This window comes from Typha angustifolia, chromosome 4, assembly GCF_048772165.1.
Source record: "Typha angustifolia cultivar Huaian chromosome 4, ASM4877216v1, whole genome shotgun sequence".
Taxonomy (NCBI): domain Eukaryota; kingdom Viridiplantae; phylum Streptophyta; class Magnoliopsida; order Poales; family Typhaceae; genus Typha; species Typha angustifolia.
This window is the reverse complement of record NC_133242.1, coordinates 8,360,540-8,374,084: the sequence shown is the minus strand read 5'-3', so window position 1 is coordinate 8,374,084 and position 13,545 is coordinate 8,360,540.

Below are 13,545 nucleotides of genomic sequence, written 5' to 3'. Positions count from 1 at the left end.
ACGTCGGACTGCCTCTAACCACCATCACCTAGGATCTCGTGCCTCCATCCACGGATCCTAAACAGACTATCCTAACATTCGTCCACTAATCAGACAATATCTCGAGATCCTCACATTTGATTCGCCTGAAACTTGATTTGTTGGAAAGCTCTTTTCTGGGGCTACAACATATCAAAATTTTACATCGATCCGACGACTGCATCTTTCGAGATCTTATTACAAAGTTCTGTATCAGATCTAGTCTAGATCAGAGAATTGGAAGAGATCGAATCTTAGCCTAAGGGGAGATCGTATCACTTGGAGAACCAATTATGAGATGCCTATTTGAGACCATAAAGAGACTTATATTGATGATAGACTCTAGTCTCCCCTTTACGATAATCCTAGAGGGGGGAGTCATATAAACTTCTTCGCTAAGGTCACCATGAAGAAAAGCGTTGTGAACATCCAATTGGTGAAGGAACAAATGATGCATAACTACAATAGTGAGAACACAATGTACAATAACAAGTTTGGTAATTGGAGCAAAAGTATCATGATAGTTGAGTCCTTCAATCTAAGTATAACCCTTGGCAACCAACCGAGTTTTATACCGTTGAATGGAACCATCTTCATGAATTTGTTTTAAAACCCACTTGCAACCTATAGATTTCTTGCCCAGAGGAAGACATTGAAGGGTCCAAGTATGATTTGCTTCTAAGGCTTCAATTTCAGATGACATAGCATCACGCCGATAAGGATGACGTACAGCTTGAGAATATGATGTAAGGTCAATTTTCTTAGATAAAGCAGAACGAAATGCGAAATGATGAGAAGAAAAAAATTTATAAAAGAGAAAATTATGAAGAGAATGGACCGTACCTAAAGAGTGATTGGAATGCATAGAAGCTGTGAAGGACTCTAATTGAAGGGTGGGACAAATAAAGTCTTTTAGGTTAGCTGGACGAGTGATAGCGCATTTGGGGCATGATGGTGATGAAGGAGGAATGTTTGGAGGGTTAGATAAAGTATCAGGTGGTAGTGTTTTTGATGTTGTGATTGCTAAAGGTGATATTGGAGTGGATGTAATTATAGCGTCAAGTATGAAAGTCGTGACAGGTGGTGGTGCTTCTGATTGTGTCTCATGGATTGGTGTGGGAATGACAACTTGTAATAGTATACGAGTAATATGTTGAAATGGAAAAACATGTTCAACAAAGGTGACATCCCTAGAATGAAAAATATACATGGAGAAACACGGCTAGAAAATTTGTCACGGCTATGATTTAAGTGTTTGAGCATAGCATAAGCAACCAAAAGCACGTAAATGATCATAACTAGGAATGACATTAAAGAGAAGCTCATATGGTGATTTGTGGTCAGGTGATGAAGATGGTATTCTATTAATGAGATATGTGGCTGTGAGGATACATTCACCCCAAATGTGATAGACAAATGTGCTTGAAAACATACGCAGCGAAAAATATTAAGTAAATACCAATGTGATACATTTAGTTACGGTCTTTTCTTATTGTATTAGTTGTTTATTTTTATTAAAATAAAATTCCTATAGATTGCATTCGAACGCAGAACGGGTCGTGTTCGAATGCCCTTGCGAACGCCTGCATCAGGTTCACAAAAATAGAAAATACAAAATGTGTGTTCAAACGCGGTCGGGCGCGTTCGAACGCCTGCATCGCGTTCACACATACAGAGAACGCCTCCCTTTTCTTTGGGATCTCAACCACTTCTTCCCCTTTGTCTTAATCACTTAAACAATATTACCCATCCACCCTCACCTCCATTATTATCCATAACCCTAACATCCACTCCACCCGTCACCACCACCATCACCCGCACTAAAGCGTAATTTCGTTCCTGTTACAATTCGAATCTGCAAAGCGCATAAATATGAAAATCGTAGATTTGGGAGTTACGGATGGATTCTACTTAGTTTTATAATTTTATGACTACAGAAGAATATTTAGTGAATATTTTCCCTCGATTGCATAGACTGGTTCCTTTAATAAATTCAGATCTTAAAGGAATCATTCTGTAGATCTTATCATTGGTATCAGAGCCTATCTTTTGGTACCATAGAACTTATCATTGATATCAGAGCCAAGCGAATCTCAGACCTCCATTAATGGTTGAAACAAGGAATATGACGTCAACAAGGAGACCAATGGAGAGCACACCGACAAGGGAAGACTCAACCCACGATAACCCTAACTATGAGGCCAATTTTTTTGGAGCGACCACGGTAGGACTAAGTCAACCAATGTCCATGGGTGTGAATATTATCTTGGTGGATGAACTTAGGGGCATGTTCCAAACATTGCTGCATAGAGTTGACGCAATGTAGAATAATCATAATGCTTTAAAAGAATATGTCATGAATCGATCGGCTTCGTCATCTCCTCGATGACGATCGGTGCCTCAAGAAGGACCAGCGGTGAGACCACACCAAACCGATACCCCACAGGTCCAAGTGCGACACATTAGTGTTAATGATCTTCTTTTACCTATGCCTACAGATCATCCCTCACCTCCATTACAAAACCCAAGATTGGTGGTAGTGGAACCCGAGAAGCGAGCGGCACCAGTGCGCTTCGTCAAAAAGGAGGATTGGTACTTTGAGGATAAGGTTGATCCTTCCGGAGATGGTGATGGACGTGCTTGAGGATTTAGAGAAGGTGATCAACATGCACAAAGGTTCAAACCAGAACCAATGATCTTTCACGAATCCGACAATGCAATCCAGGGGAGAACTGTACGCTTGGACTTTCCAAAATTCCAAGGCAGTGATCCAATGGATTTGGTGTTTCAAGTTGAATAATACTTTGATTGTCAAGGGACAGCGGAGGACGCAAAGGTCCAGATGGCAAACTTTCACCTCCAAGGAATGGCATTGCATTGGTATAGATCAGTTATTCGTTGTGGAGGATTTACTGATTGGGCTGACTTTTGTAGAAGGATTACATGCAGATTTGGGACAATAGCATATGAAGATTTTGCTACCCCATTAAGCAAGATGGTTTAAAAGATGACCATATTAGAGTACCAAGTTAAATTTGGAAAAGTTAGTAGTCGTTGTGAGCCACCTTAGTTCGAACCAACATTAATGAGCACATTCATTTCAGGGCTACAGGATGAGATACAAGTAGATGTTCGTGTTCCTTGTCCTATGACTCTTGAAGAGGCCTTTGAGAAGGCCATGAGAATGGAGTAAAACCATGCGGCTCTCAAGATGGCAGCAAAAACAATTTGGGGCAACCGAGATGGGCGATTTGCGCCTAGAACACTGGTTGGAAATTCTACGGGTTCAAAGATAGTGGTTGTGAGTACTAGACCATGACCACCTCTGAAACTAATAAGCTCTAATACCACTTGATAAGATCTGAAACCAAAGATAGGCTACGCTACGATTTCTTCAAGATCTGAATGTATTATAGAAATCAGTCCGTGCAATCGTAGAAAAATATTTATCAGATATTCTCTAGTAGTCAGAAAATTACAAAACTAATCGAGTTAGGTCCGCAACTTCCTGATCTACAAAGTTTGTATTTATGCCCTTCGTAGATTCCAACAGTAGCAGGGACAAAACCACGGAATAATGTGGGTGATGGTGCTGGTGACGGGTGGAGTGGATGTTAGGGTTATGGATGGATATGGAGATAAGGGTGGATTGTGGATCTGATTAAGGGAAGTAGATGAAGGGAACGAAGTGGTCAAGATCCTAAAGAAACCTTGCCAACTATAGAGGTGGAAGGATGGTGAAGAGAGAGGAGGAAGAAGTCTATAGAGAAGATAGAAGACAAAAATTCAATAATCCAATAGCATAATGAAGTTAGCTACCATCCACATATTTATAGAGGCTAGACAACAAGTTCTAAAATAATATAAAACCCTAATTCTAGAGGGTTCTCGTCGATCGCTGATACGATCATGCCTCGGGCTATGGAGCTCTGATACCAAATTGATATGATCTCTCCTTAGGCTAAGGTTCAATCTCTTCCAATTTCCTGATCTGGACTAGATCTGGCACGAAACTTTGAAATAAGATCCTGAAATATGTCGTCGTCAGATCGACGTAAAAATTTGATATGTTGTAGACCCAAAAAAGAGCTTTCCAACAAAATCTAGTTTTAGGCGAATCGGATATGGGGATCTCGAGATATCGTCCGATTAGTGGACAAAGGTCAGATGGTCTGGTTTTGGATCCGTGGATGGAGGCACGTGATCCTAGGTAATGGTGGTTGAAGGTGGACCGACGTTAATGGGGTGGCACCGGTAAAAAGTGGTGGTGGAAGGTTTATGGTTGATGAAAAGGTTAGAGCAAGTGTTGGATAGATTGGAAGAAGGGAGAGGAGAGGGCCACCCCTAAGGGACTAGGGTGATTGGCCGGTCGAGGGAGGTTAGAAGTGGCGTCGCCGGGGATTGAGAGAACGGGAGTGAAGAAGACGAAGGAGGCAAGGCAAAACTCAATCTCAATATTCAATAATTAATCCTCACTTTGGTTGCCATCCACATCCTTTTAAAGGCTAACCAACAACTCAAAATTAACCCTAAAACTACAATTTTAGTCGACCGCGTTTGAACGCACCGAGTTCACTCCTCTGGATTTGTGAACGCGATGCAGGCGTTCGCACGCGCGATCGAACGCCCCTCTCGGTATTTGCAAACGCGATGCAGGCGTTCATAGTGCGTTCGAATGCACAGTGCACTCTCTCCACCCGCGTTCGAACGCGACTTACAGAAAACTTATTTTAATGGAAATTAAACACTAAAACATGAAATAAAAACACTCCTAAAGTGAATCCATGCTCGAGACGACGTCGGTGAAGTCCAAATCGTATCAATCCACCACGCTTCCGCAACCTTGTCCTCAACGTTTGAAATTTGGGAAGCGATCTTTGAACTCTGACTCCAGCTCCTCCATGGTATGATCTTCTGCATTGGTTCCCCACATGTCTGAAGATATAGTAAATGCTGGTGCTGAAAATGAGGCAAGCTCATTTGTGTGGGTTGGCGAGAAAGAGCATCGGCGGCTCGATTCTCAATCCCTTTTTTGTAGACTAATTCGTAGTCATACCCAAGGAGTTTCATGACCCACCGTTGTTGGGATGGGGTGTGCACACGTTGCTCCATGAAGTAGGGTAAGCTACGCTGGTTTGTGCGGATAGTAAACCATTGGCCAATCAAGTAGGATCGCCATTTGGTGACAGCATGTAGAATCGCTAGCATTTCGCGCTCGTAAGTGGATAGCTGTCGTGACTGATTTGACAAAGCTTTGCTCATATATGCCACGGGTTTGCCCTCTTGCATCAAAACTGCTCCAATGCCCTCACCCAAAGCGTCGCACTCCACCACAAAGGGCTTGCCGAAATCTAGTAGAGTTAGAACCGGAGCTGTAGACATAGCTGTCTTCAAGGCTTCGAAGGCCTCCGTTGCTTTGCCCATCCATTGAAACCCACCTTTTCTGAGTAAGGAGGTCAGTGGGGCAGCAATTTTACCATAGTTGGCAACGAATCGCCGGTAGTACCCTGTCAATCCAAGGAATCCCCTTAATATCCTCTAATTAGTAGGAATCGGCCAATCCACCATATTCTTGATCTTGCTTGGGTCGGCTTCCACTCCTTTTGCAGAGATTATATGCCCCAAGTACTCCACTCGTGACTCTCCCCAAAGACACTTGCTCATCTTGACTTTTAACTGGTTTTGTCGCAAGATATTTAATACCTCCCGCACGTGCCGCAAGTGCTCACTCCAATTCCTGTTGAATACTAGAATATTGTCAAAGAAGACGAGCACATACCGATGCAAGAGTGGGCGGAAGAGGTCATTCATCAGCCCTTGGAAGGTGGCCGGTGCATTGGTGAGCCCAAACGGCATGACTCGGAACTCATAGTGGCCATCGTGAGTTCGGAACGCCGTTTTGTGTACATCTTCAGGGTCGACTCGGATTTGATGGTATCCCGCTCTTAAGTCAAGTTTGCTGAAGTAGGCTGACCCTGTGAGCTCATCCAGCAACTCCTCGATCACCGGTATTGGATACCGGTCCTTGACAGTAATTGCATTCAAGGCTCGGTAGTCGACGCAAAACTACCAACTCCAGTCTTTCTTCCGAACCAGCAACACCGGCGATGAGTAGGCACTTCTACTCGGTTGAATAATCTCTTGCTCGAGCATTTCCTCCACCAATTTACTGATCTCATCCTTCTGGACATGCGGGTACCGATAGGGCCAGACATTTGCAGGTTCAGCCCCTGGAATGATTTGGATGCGATGGTCATGACGACGGTTTAGCGGTAATCCTCTGGGTTCCTTGAAGAGATCCTGAAACTCTTGTAGTAGTTCTTCCATGTCAGAGGCTACTTTCCTTGGTGGTGGATGTTCTGGTTCAGCAACAACCATTTGCAATAGTAGAGTTCAGTCCCCTGCACAAGGAACACCCACAAGTGGTTGCAATGTCGGCCCTTGCCATAGTTGATTTCCATCTAGCAGCACCCTTCATCCATTCCTCCGAAATGTTAGTATGAGGTTTGAGAAATCAAATGTTACGGGCCCCAAGCTTTGAAGCCATTGATTCCCCAAAACAATGTCGGCACCTCGCAAGGCCAACGGATAAAGATCCAATGTAAAAGTTTGGCCTTGCACCTTCAATTCCACACCTTCACAAATAAAATCTGCTCACAATGTGGTGCCATCTATCGTCACATCGAACCCTTCCGTGGGTTCTGACTCGAGCCCAATCTTCCTAAGGAGCCTCTTGTCAATGAAGTTGTGGGTGGACCCGGTGTCAATCAAGATTCTCACTGTGGTTTTCTTGACTACACCGTTCACTCGCAAGGTCTTTGGCGCAACTGTCCCCGAATAGGCGTGAAGGGAGATTTCGGCTATCATGTCCTCAACGTGTTGCTCCTCAGCTTCTTCTCCTTGATGTCCAACCACATCTACACTTTCAACTGCAAACTCATCCTCAGCTTCCTCCAATCCATCGATTAGCATCACCGATCGCATCGGTTTAGTGCAGCGATGCCCGAGTACAAACCTCTCATCACAATGGAAGCATAGGCCCTTGGCCCTTCTTTCCTCCACTTGGGCAGGTGTGAGTGCTCGTCCCGGACCTCTAGGTGCATACGCATACTTCACATCTTGGGATCGCTTCAAGGGTGCTCGAGGAGGTACCACTGTAGCAGCAACTCTTGGTACTCCGATGATGTTTCCAGCTGCTATGGTTGTTTGAGATTAATTGCGGCTTCCTTGGCTCGTCCAACTCTGTTTCATGTGTATCTTCATGGCCCTATGTTTGTCTTCCATAAGGACTGAAAAAACTCCAAGACACACGTATGTATCTAAACACTAGGCAATGCTATTGCCCGTTCGCTTAAATAAAAGTCCGAAGAAATATTAAGAACGAAAGCAGAGATGAACGCCAAGATTTTAACATGGAAAAACCCAAAACAGGAAAAAACCACGGATCCAAACTCGGATCAAAACCAATCACTATGATACTAGCAGTTACAATACTAACTCACAAAACAACCCGTTGATCCAAACGACTTTGTTCCTCTCAGTCTTGATCGCTAGAACCCACGATTCACTGCTTCTTGTGATTGAAGTCCAATCTCAGTAGCCCTCGAGATTGATCTTTCGTCTAGATAGCCCTTAAGACGAAAGATTAAATTTTTGTAGATGAGTAGAACCTTGTTCGTTGAAGAACCGATGTAGCCTCAAAAAGTCTCCTTCAATAATCTTCTTCAACTACCCTAGAGATAGGGCATCACATCCTTACATATGATCTCCAAGATAGAGTCAAATCCAAGTCTTATCCGTACTCACGAAAATCCAATAAATTGCAAACTTTATAAGTGCGTTCGAACGCGGCCCGGGTGCGTTCGAACGGCCTGACTTAATCTCAAGTGCGTTCGAACGGGCCCAAGTGCGTTCGAACGCGACAGCTTGAATTCTTCAGGTTGTGTTCGAATGCGTTTGTGAATGCTGCTCTCAGTCTGTGTGAACACAGTACCCATGTTCGAACGCGTTTGTGAACGCGGCTCTCTGTCTGTGTGAACGCAGTACCCGCATTCGAACGCGTTTGTGAACGCGGCTCTCTGTCTATGTGAACGCAGTACCCGCGTTCGAACGCGTTTGTGAACGCACCGCGTTCGAACGCATTACGTTCGAACGCATTTGTGAACGTGGTGTGAACTCAACAGCATTTCACCACTAATCTTGCAATCCTTCAAACCAGAGATATTCTAGACTTGTGTAAAGCTCATATACATGAAAAAATACACTTAGAATATTTTGTACACAATTGCCAACAAATAAAAACCTAACAAGGACCGCATCTTCGAAGGCCTCCTTTAAGGTTCTAGGCCTTAAAGCTCTCACATCGGCTTGTATGTCACCCCGCAGCCCGAAGATGAAGGTGCTGCGAAGTTGCTGATCAGTCCATGGTGGATGACATCGGCTACTAATCCTCTGAAATTCTTCTTGGTATGACCCAACCGTAGTCTTTTGCACTGTCTTTGAGAGGAGAGCATCAAAGTCTTCATACCCCGATGCTCCAAATCATCGTGTGATATCGGCGCAAAATTCAGCCCAAGTTTCGATGCCCTCAATGGCATTGGCTGCTCGAAACCAATGAAGCGCCGCATCCTCAAGGTGGAAGCTCGCAAGCGTCACCTTGTATGCAAAGAATTGCTCCGCCCTATACAGCCAATCGATCAGATCGCCACCTTTGAACTTGGGGAATTCGAGACGCATGACTTGTCCACGGATGCCGTTGTCTTGTTCCGGATCATGTCCAAGTCCTTGTCTAACCGGGGGAGGATGCACCATGAATGGTTGATGATCCCTTCTTCGGTTTTGATTAACTTGCCGTGGTTCTGATTTGTATTGACTCGCCCACGGATCTTGATCTCCATGGTGGTCTCCATAGTGGTTCGCTCGTCGGATGGGTTCACCTGCAACCGGACCTGGTGTAACCATCCTTGCTTGCCTCTACCCATAGGGTGGTGGTAGCAATGGCTATTGTGGTTGCAAAGGCTGAACTGATGGCGGTGGGTTCAAAGGGGTGGACTCGCGTCGTGGCGTCAATGGTGCGTTCCCGTTCGCCATTGCTTCCCTTGTCGCCCGTAGTTCTCGCATCATCTCCATCATCATTTGATTATTGATGGCCATTTGCTCAGACAGTGACCCCAACACGGTTTGAACGCTAGGTTCTTCCGTATTTCGATTAGATCAGGTGGTTCCGTGGGTGGAAGTCCCCGCAATCGTTTCCCCCTTCTCTATTGGGAGAATCTCTTCTTCATCATCTCGCCGTGCAGCCATGGCCCTGGTGGTCGTCATAGGAAGCGCTTGTCCGAGGAACGGTGGCTCTGATACCAAGCTTTATACGATCACGCCTCGGGCTATGGAGCTCTGATACCAAATTGATATGATCTCCCCTTAGGCTAAGGTTCGATCTCTTCCAGTTTCCTGATCTAGACTAGATCTGGCACGGAACTTTGAAATAAGATCTTAAAATATGTCGCTGTCAGATCGATGTGAAACTTTGATATGTTGTAAACCCAGAAAAGGGCTTTCCAACAAATCTAGTTTTAGGCTAATAGGATATGGGGATCGCGATATATCGTCCGATTAGTGGACAAAGGTCAGGTGGTCTAGTTTTGGATCCGTGGATGGAGGCACGTGATCCTAGGTAATGGTAGTTGAAGGTGGATCGGCATTAATGGGGTGGCACCAATAAAAAGTGGTGGTGGAAGGGTTATGGTTAATGGAAGGGTTAGGGCAAGTGTTGGATAGATTGGAAGAAGGGGGAGGAGAGGGCCACCCCTAAGGGACTAGGGTGATTGGTCGGTCGAGGGAGGTTAGAAGTGGCGTCGCCGGGGATTGAGAGAACGGGAGTGAAGAAGACGAAGGAGGCAAGGCAAAACTCAATCTCAATATTCAATAATCAATCCTCACTTTGGTTGCCATCCACATCCTTTTAAAGGCTAACCAACAACTCAAAATTAACCCTAAAACTACAATTTTAGTCGACCGCGTTTGAACTCGCCCGACCGCGATCGAACGCACCGAGTTCTCTCCTCTGGATTTGTGAACGCGATGCAGGCGTTCGCACGCGCGATCGAACGCCCCTCTCGGTATTTGCAAACGCGATGCAGGCGTTCACAGTGCGTTCAAACACACCGCGTTCGAACGCATAGTGCACTCTCTTCACCCACGTTCACAACCCCGTTCACAAACCGCGTTCGAACTCACTCCACCCGCGTTCGAACACGACTTACATAAAACTTACTTTAATGGAAATTAAACACTAAAACATGAAATAAAAACACTCCTAAAGTGAATCCATGCTCAAGACGACGTCGGTGAAGTCCAAATCGTATCAATCGCGTTCGAACGCGCCTAATTGCGTTCGAACGCACCCAAAAAGCTCCATCTTTGTCTGTGCGAACGCGGTGCAGGCATTCGAATGCGGGCGTTCGAACTCGCTCGACCGCGTTCGAACGCATAATCTACGTTCTCTGTATTTGCGAACCTGATGCAAGCGTTACCCCTCCTACGTTCGAACACGACCTCCAGGAATTAATGAAAATAAATACCTAATGCAATAAGAAAAGATCCTAACTAAGTGTATCAACCCACCACGCCTTTCCCACCTTGCCCTCAAGGTGAAAAGTCGGGGAAACGCTCTAAGATATCAGTCTCCAACTCCCATGTCGCCTCATCAGATAGCTTGCCAAGCCACTCAACAAGGATCTCTATCTCCAATCTGGTACCATGTCATCGTTGGCGTTTAACAAGTACTCGAACTAGCTCTATGATCTCTATCTCCTCTAATGGCTCAAGTAAAACCGATCCAATAATCTCATGATCTTCAATGCGCCCTCTCAACAATGAAATATGAAAGATAGGATGCACTCTAGACCCATCCGACACCTCCAAACGATATGCAACCAGACCAATACGCTCCAACACTCGAAACGGACCAAAGTAGCGATGTACTAACTTTTGGTTTCGCATCGGACATAAGGTCACATGTCGATACAGTTGCACCCTCACAAACACCCAACTACCTATGTCAAACTCCTGCTCCCTATGGCTACGATCATAAACTTGCTTCATGTAGTTTTGAGCAAGTTTAAGATGAGCACGCAACCTCCTCAATATGGCATCTCTATCCATCAACGCTAAGTCCACCTCCGTCTGGTCTACAGATACCATTAGAACATAAGCGTGTAATGTCGGAGTCGTGCGTCCATATACCACCTCAAATGGAGTTATGCCAATGCTTCTATGGTAGGCGGTGTTATAAGACCACTCCGCCCACGATAAGAACTCCAACCATCATCTCGGTATCTCTCCAACAAAGTGTCTCAAATACTCCTCAATGCCTCGATTGACCACCTCGATTTGGCCGTCTATCTATGGATAGTAGATCAAACTGAAGTTCAATCGAGAACCCTGCAATATGAGAAACTCAGTTCGAAAGGTCATAAATACAAAATCATGATCTAAGACAATCGTGTGTGGAATGCCATGTAACCGAGCAACATCTCTAACAAAAATTTCAGCCACCGACTTAGCTGAAAACGGATGTGATAATGCCGAAAAGTGCGCATACTTGTTTAATCTGTCAACTACCACAAAGATAATGGAATAATCACGTACCAACGAAAGACCCTCTATGAAATTTATAGAAATATCTTTCTAAACACGGTTCGATATAGGTAAAGGTTGTAGTTACCTGGTCAGTTTCAATGTGGTTGCTTTAGCCCTTTGACAGACTTCGCAAGTACAGACAAAACTCCTCACGTCCCGCCTTATTCCTGGCCATGTACAACTCTGAGATATCCTCCTATAAGTCCTCAAGACACTCTCATGACCAGCCTCTAGAGTTTGGTGGAAGTGCTCCAATAATTTCTGCCACAATCCATCATTTGCGGCACTCAAATGCATCCACGGTCTAGTAGCAAACCGCCTCGATTCTCCAACTTTGGATGGTGCTCCAGATCATCCATCACCTCCTACAACAATCTCAAAATATCTGGGTCAGATGTACGTACATACCTCAGCTCGTCAAGGAAGGAAAAGATAGGAGAAGAATTGGTTGCAAGCTCGGCGGTATCGGGTTGACGTGATAGTACATCTGTCGCTCTATTTTCAATTTCCTTCTTGTATTGGATTTCATAATCATACCCTAGTAATTTTGTGACCTATCTTTACTGTGTCGGAGTGTGTATACGCTATCCCATAAAGTATGGAAGGCTCCTTTGATATGTTCGGGTAATAAATCATCTACCGATCAAATAAGGCCTCCACTTTGTTACCGCATGCAGAATTGCCAACATTTCACTCTCATAAGTCGATAATTGCTGAGATTTTTTTGACAAAGCCCTACTAAGAAAAGCTATGGGACGTCCTCCTTGCATTAGTACAGTTCCTATGCCAACAACCGATGCATCATATTCCACAATGAAATCTTTGGTGAAGTCCGATAGCGCTAAAACGAGCGCCGTCGTCATTGCTGTTTTTAGTTTTTCAAAGGTTGTAGTGGCTTCATCCGTCCATCTAAAAGAGTCCTTTTTCAATAAAGAGTGATAGAGGAGCAGCAATCTTGCCATATCCAATGATGAATCAACGATAATATCCGGTTAACCCCAAAAATCCTCTCAATCCGGTGGTAGTAGGAATAGGCCAAGCGGTCATGCATACAACCTTTTGTGGATCTGCCGCTATACCATTCGCTGAAATGATGTGGCCTAAGTAGTCCACTTGTGGTACTCCCCATAAGCACTTGGATTTCTTGATCTTCAATTGATTTTGAGTCAACAAATTCAGCACGTCCTCCAAATACCGCCAACCCAATTCAGTCCTGCTATACATCAAAATGTCGTAAAAAAATATCAAGACATACCTTCACAAGAGAAGCCGAAATATATTATTCATGAGGCTTTAAAAGGTAGCTAGAGCATTGGTGAGACCAAAAGGCATCACTCGGAACTCGTAATGCATGTCCGAAGTCTGAAATGCAGTTTTGTGCACATCCGCCGAGTGAACTCTAATTTGATGATACCCGGCCCTCAAGTCAAGCTTACTAAATATAGTCGCCCCGGCAAGCTCGTCTCGCAACTCCTTAATAACCGGAATGGGTTACCGGTCCTTGATGGTAATAGCATTTAGTACTCGATAGTCGACACAAAAACATTATGTCCCATTCTTTTTTTGCACCAAAAGCTTGTATGAGGCCTTACTCTAACATCTCGGCTACCATCTTTAAGATAACTTCTTTTTGCACATGTGGATACCGATATGGCCTCACGTTCGTCGGTGCAGCTCTGAGTACAATTTCTATGCGATGGTATGTCGCTCTCCTCAGCGGCAACTCCTGCGGCTCCTCAAATAGTCCAGAAAAGTTATCTAATAAATTAGACAATACAATGGTAGTACCTGAACTCGTTTGAGGCTCATCTCTTGCTGGTCCTAATTGAAGAAGATAGGCTAAATCGCACGCATAAAGCAGCCCCATCGTAGGCTGCATCACAGGAA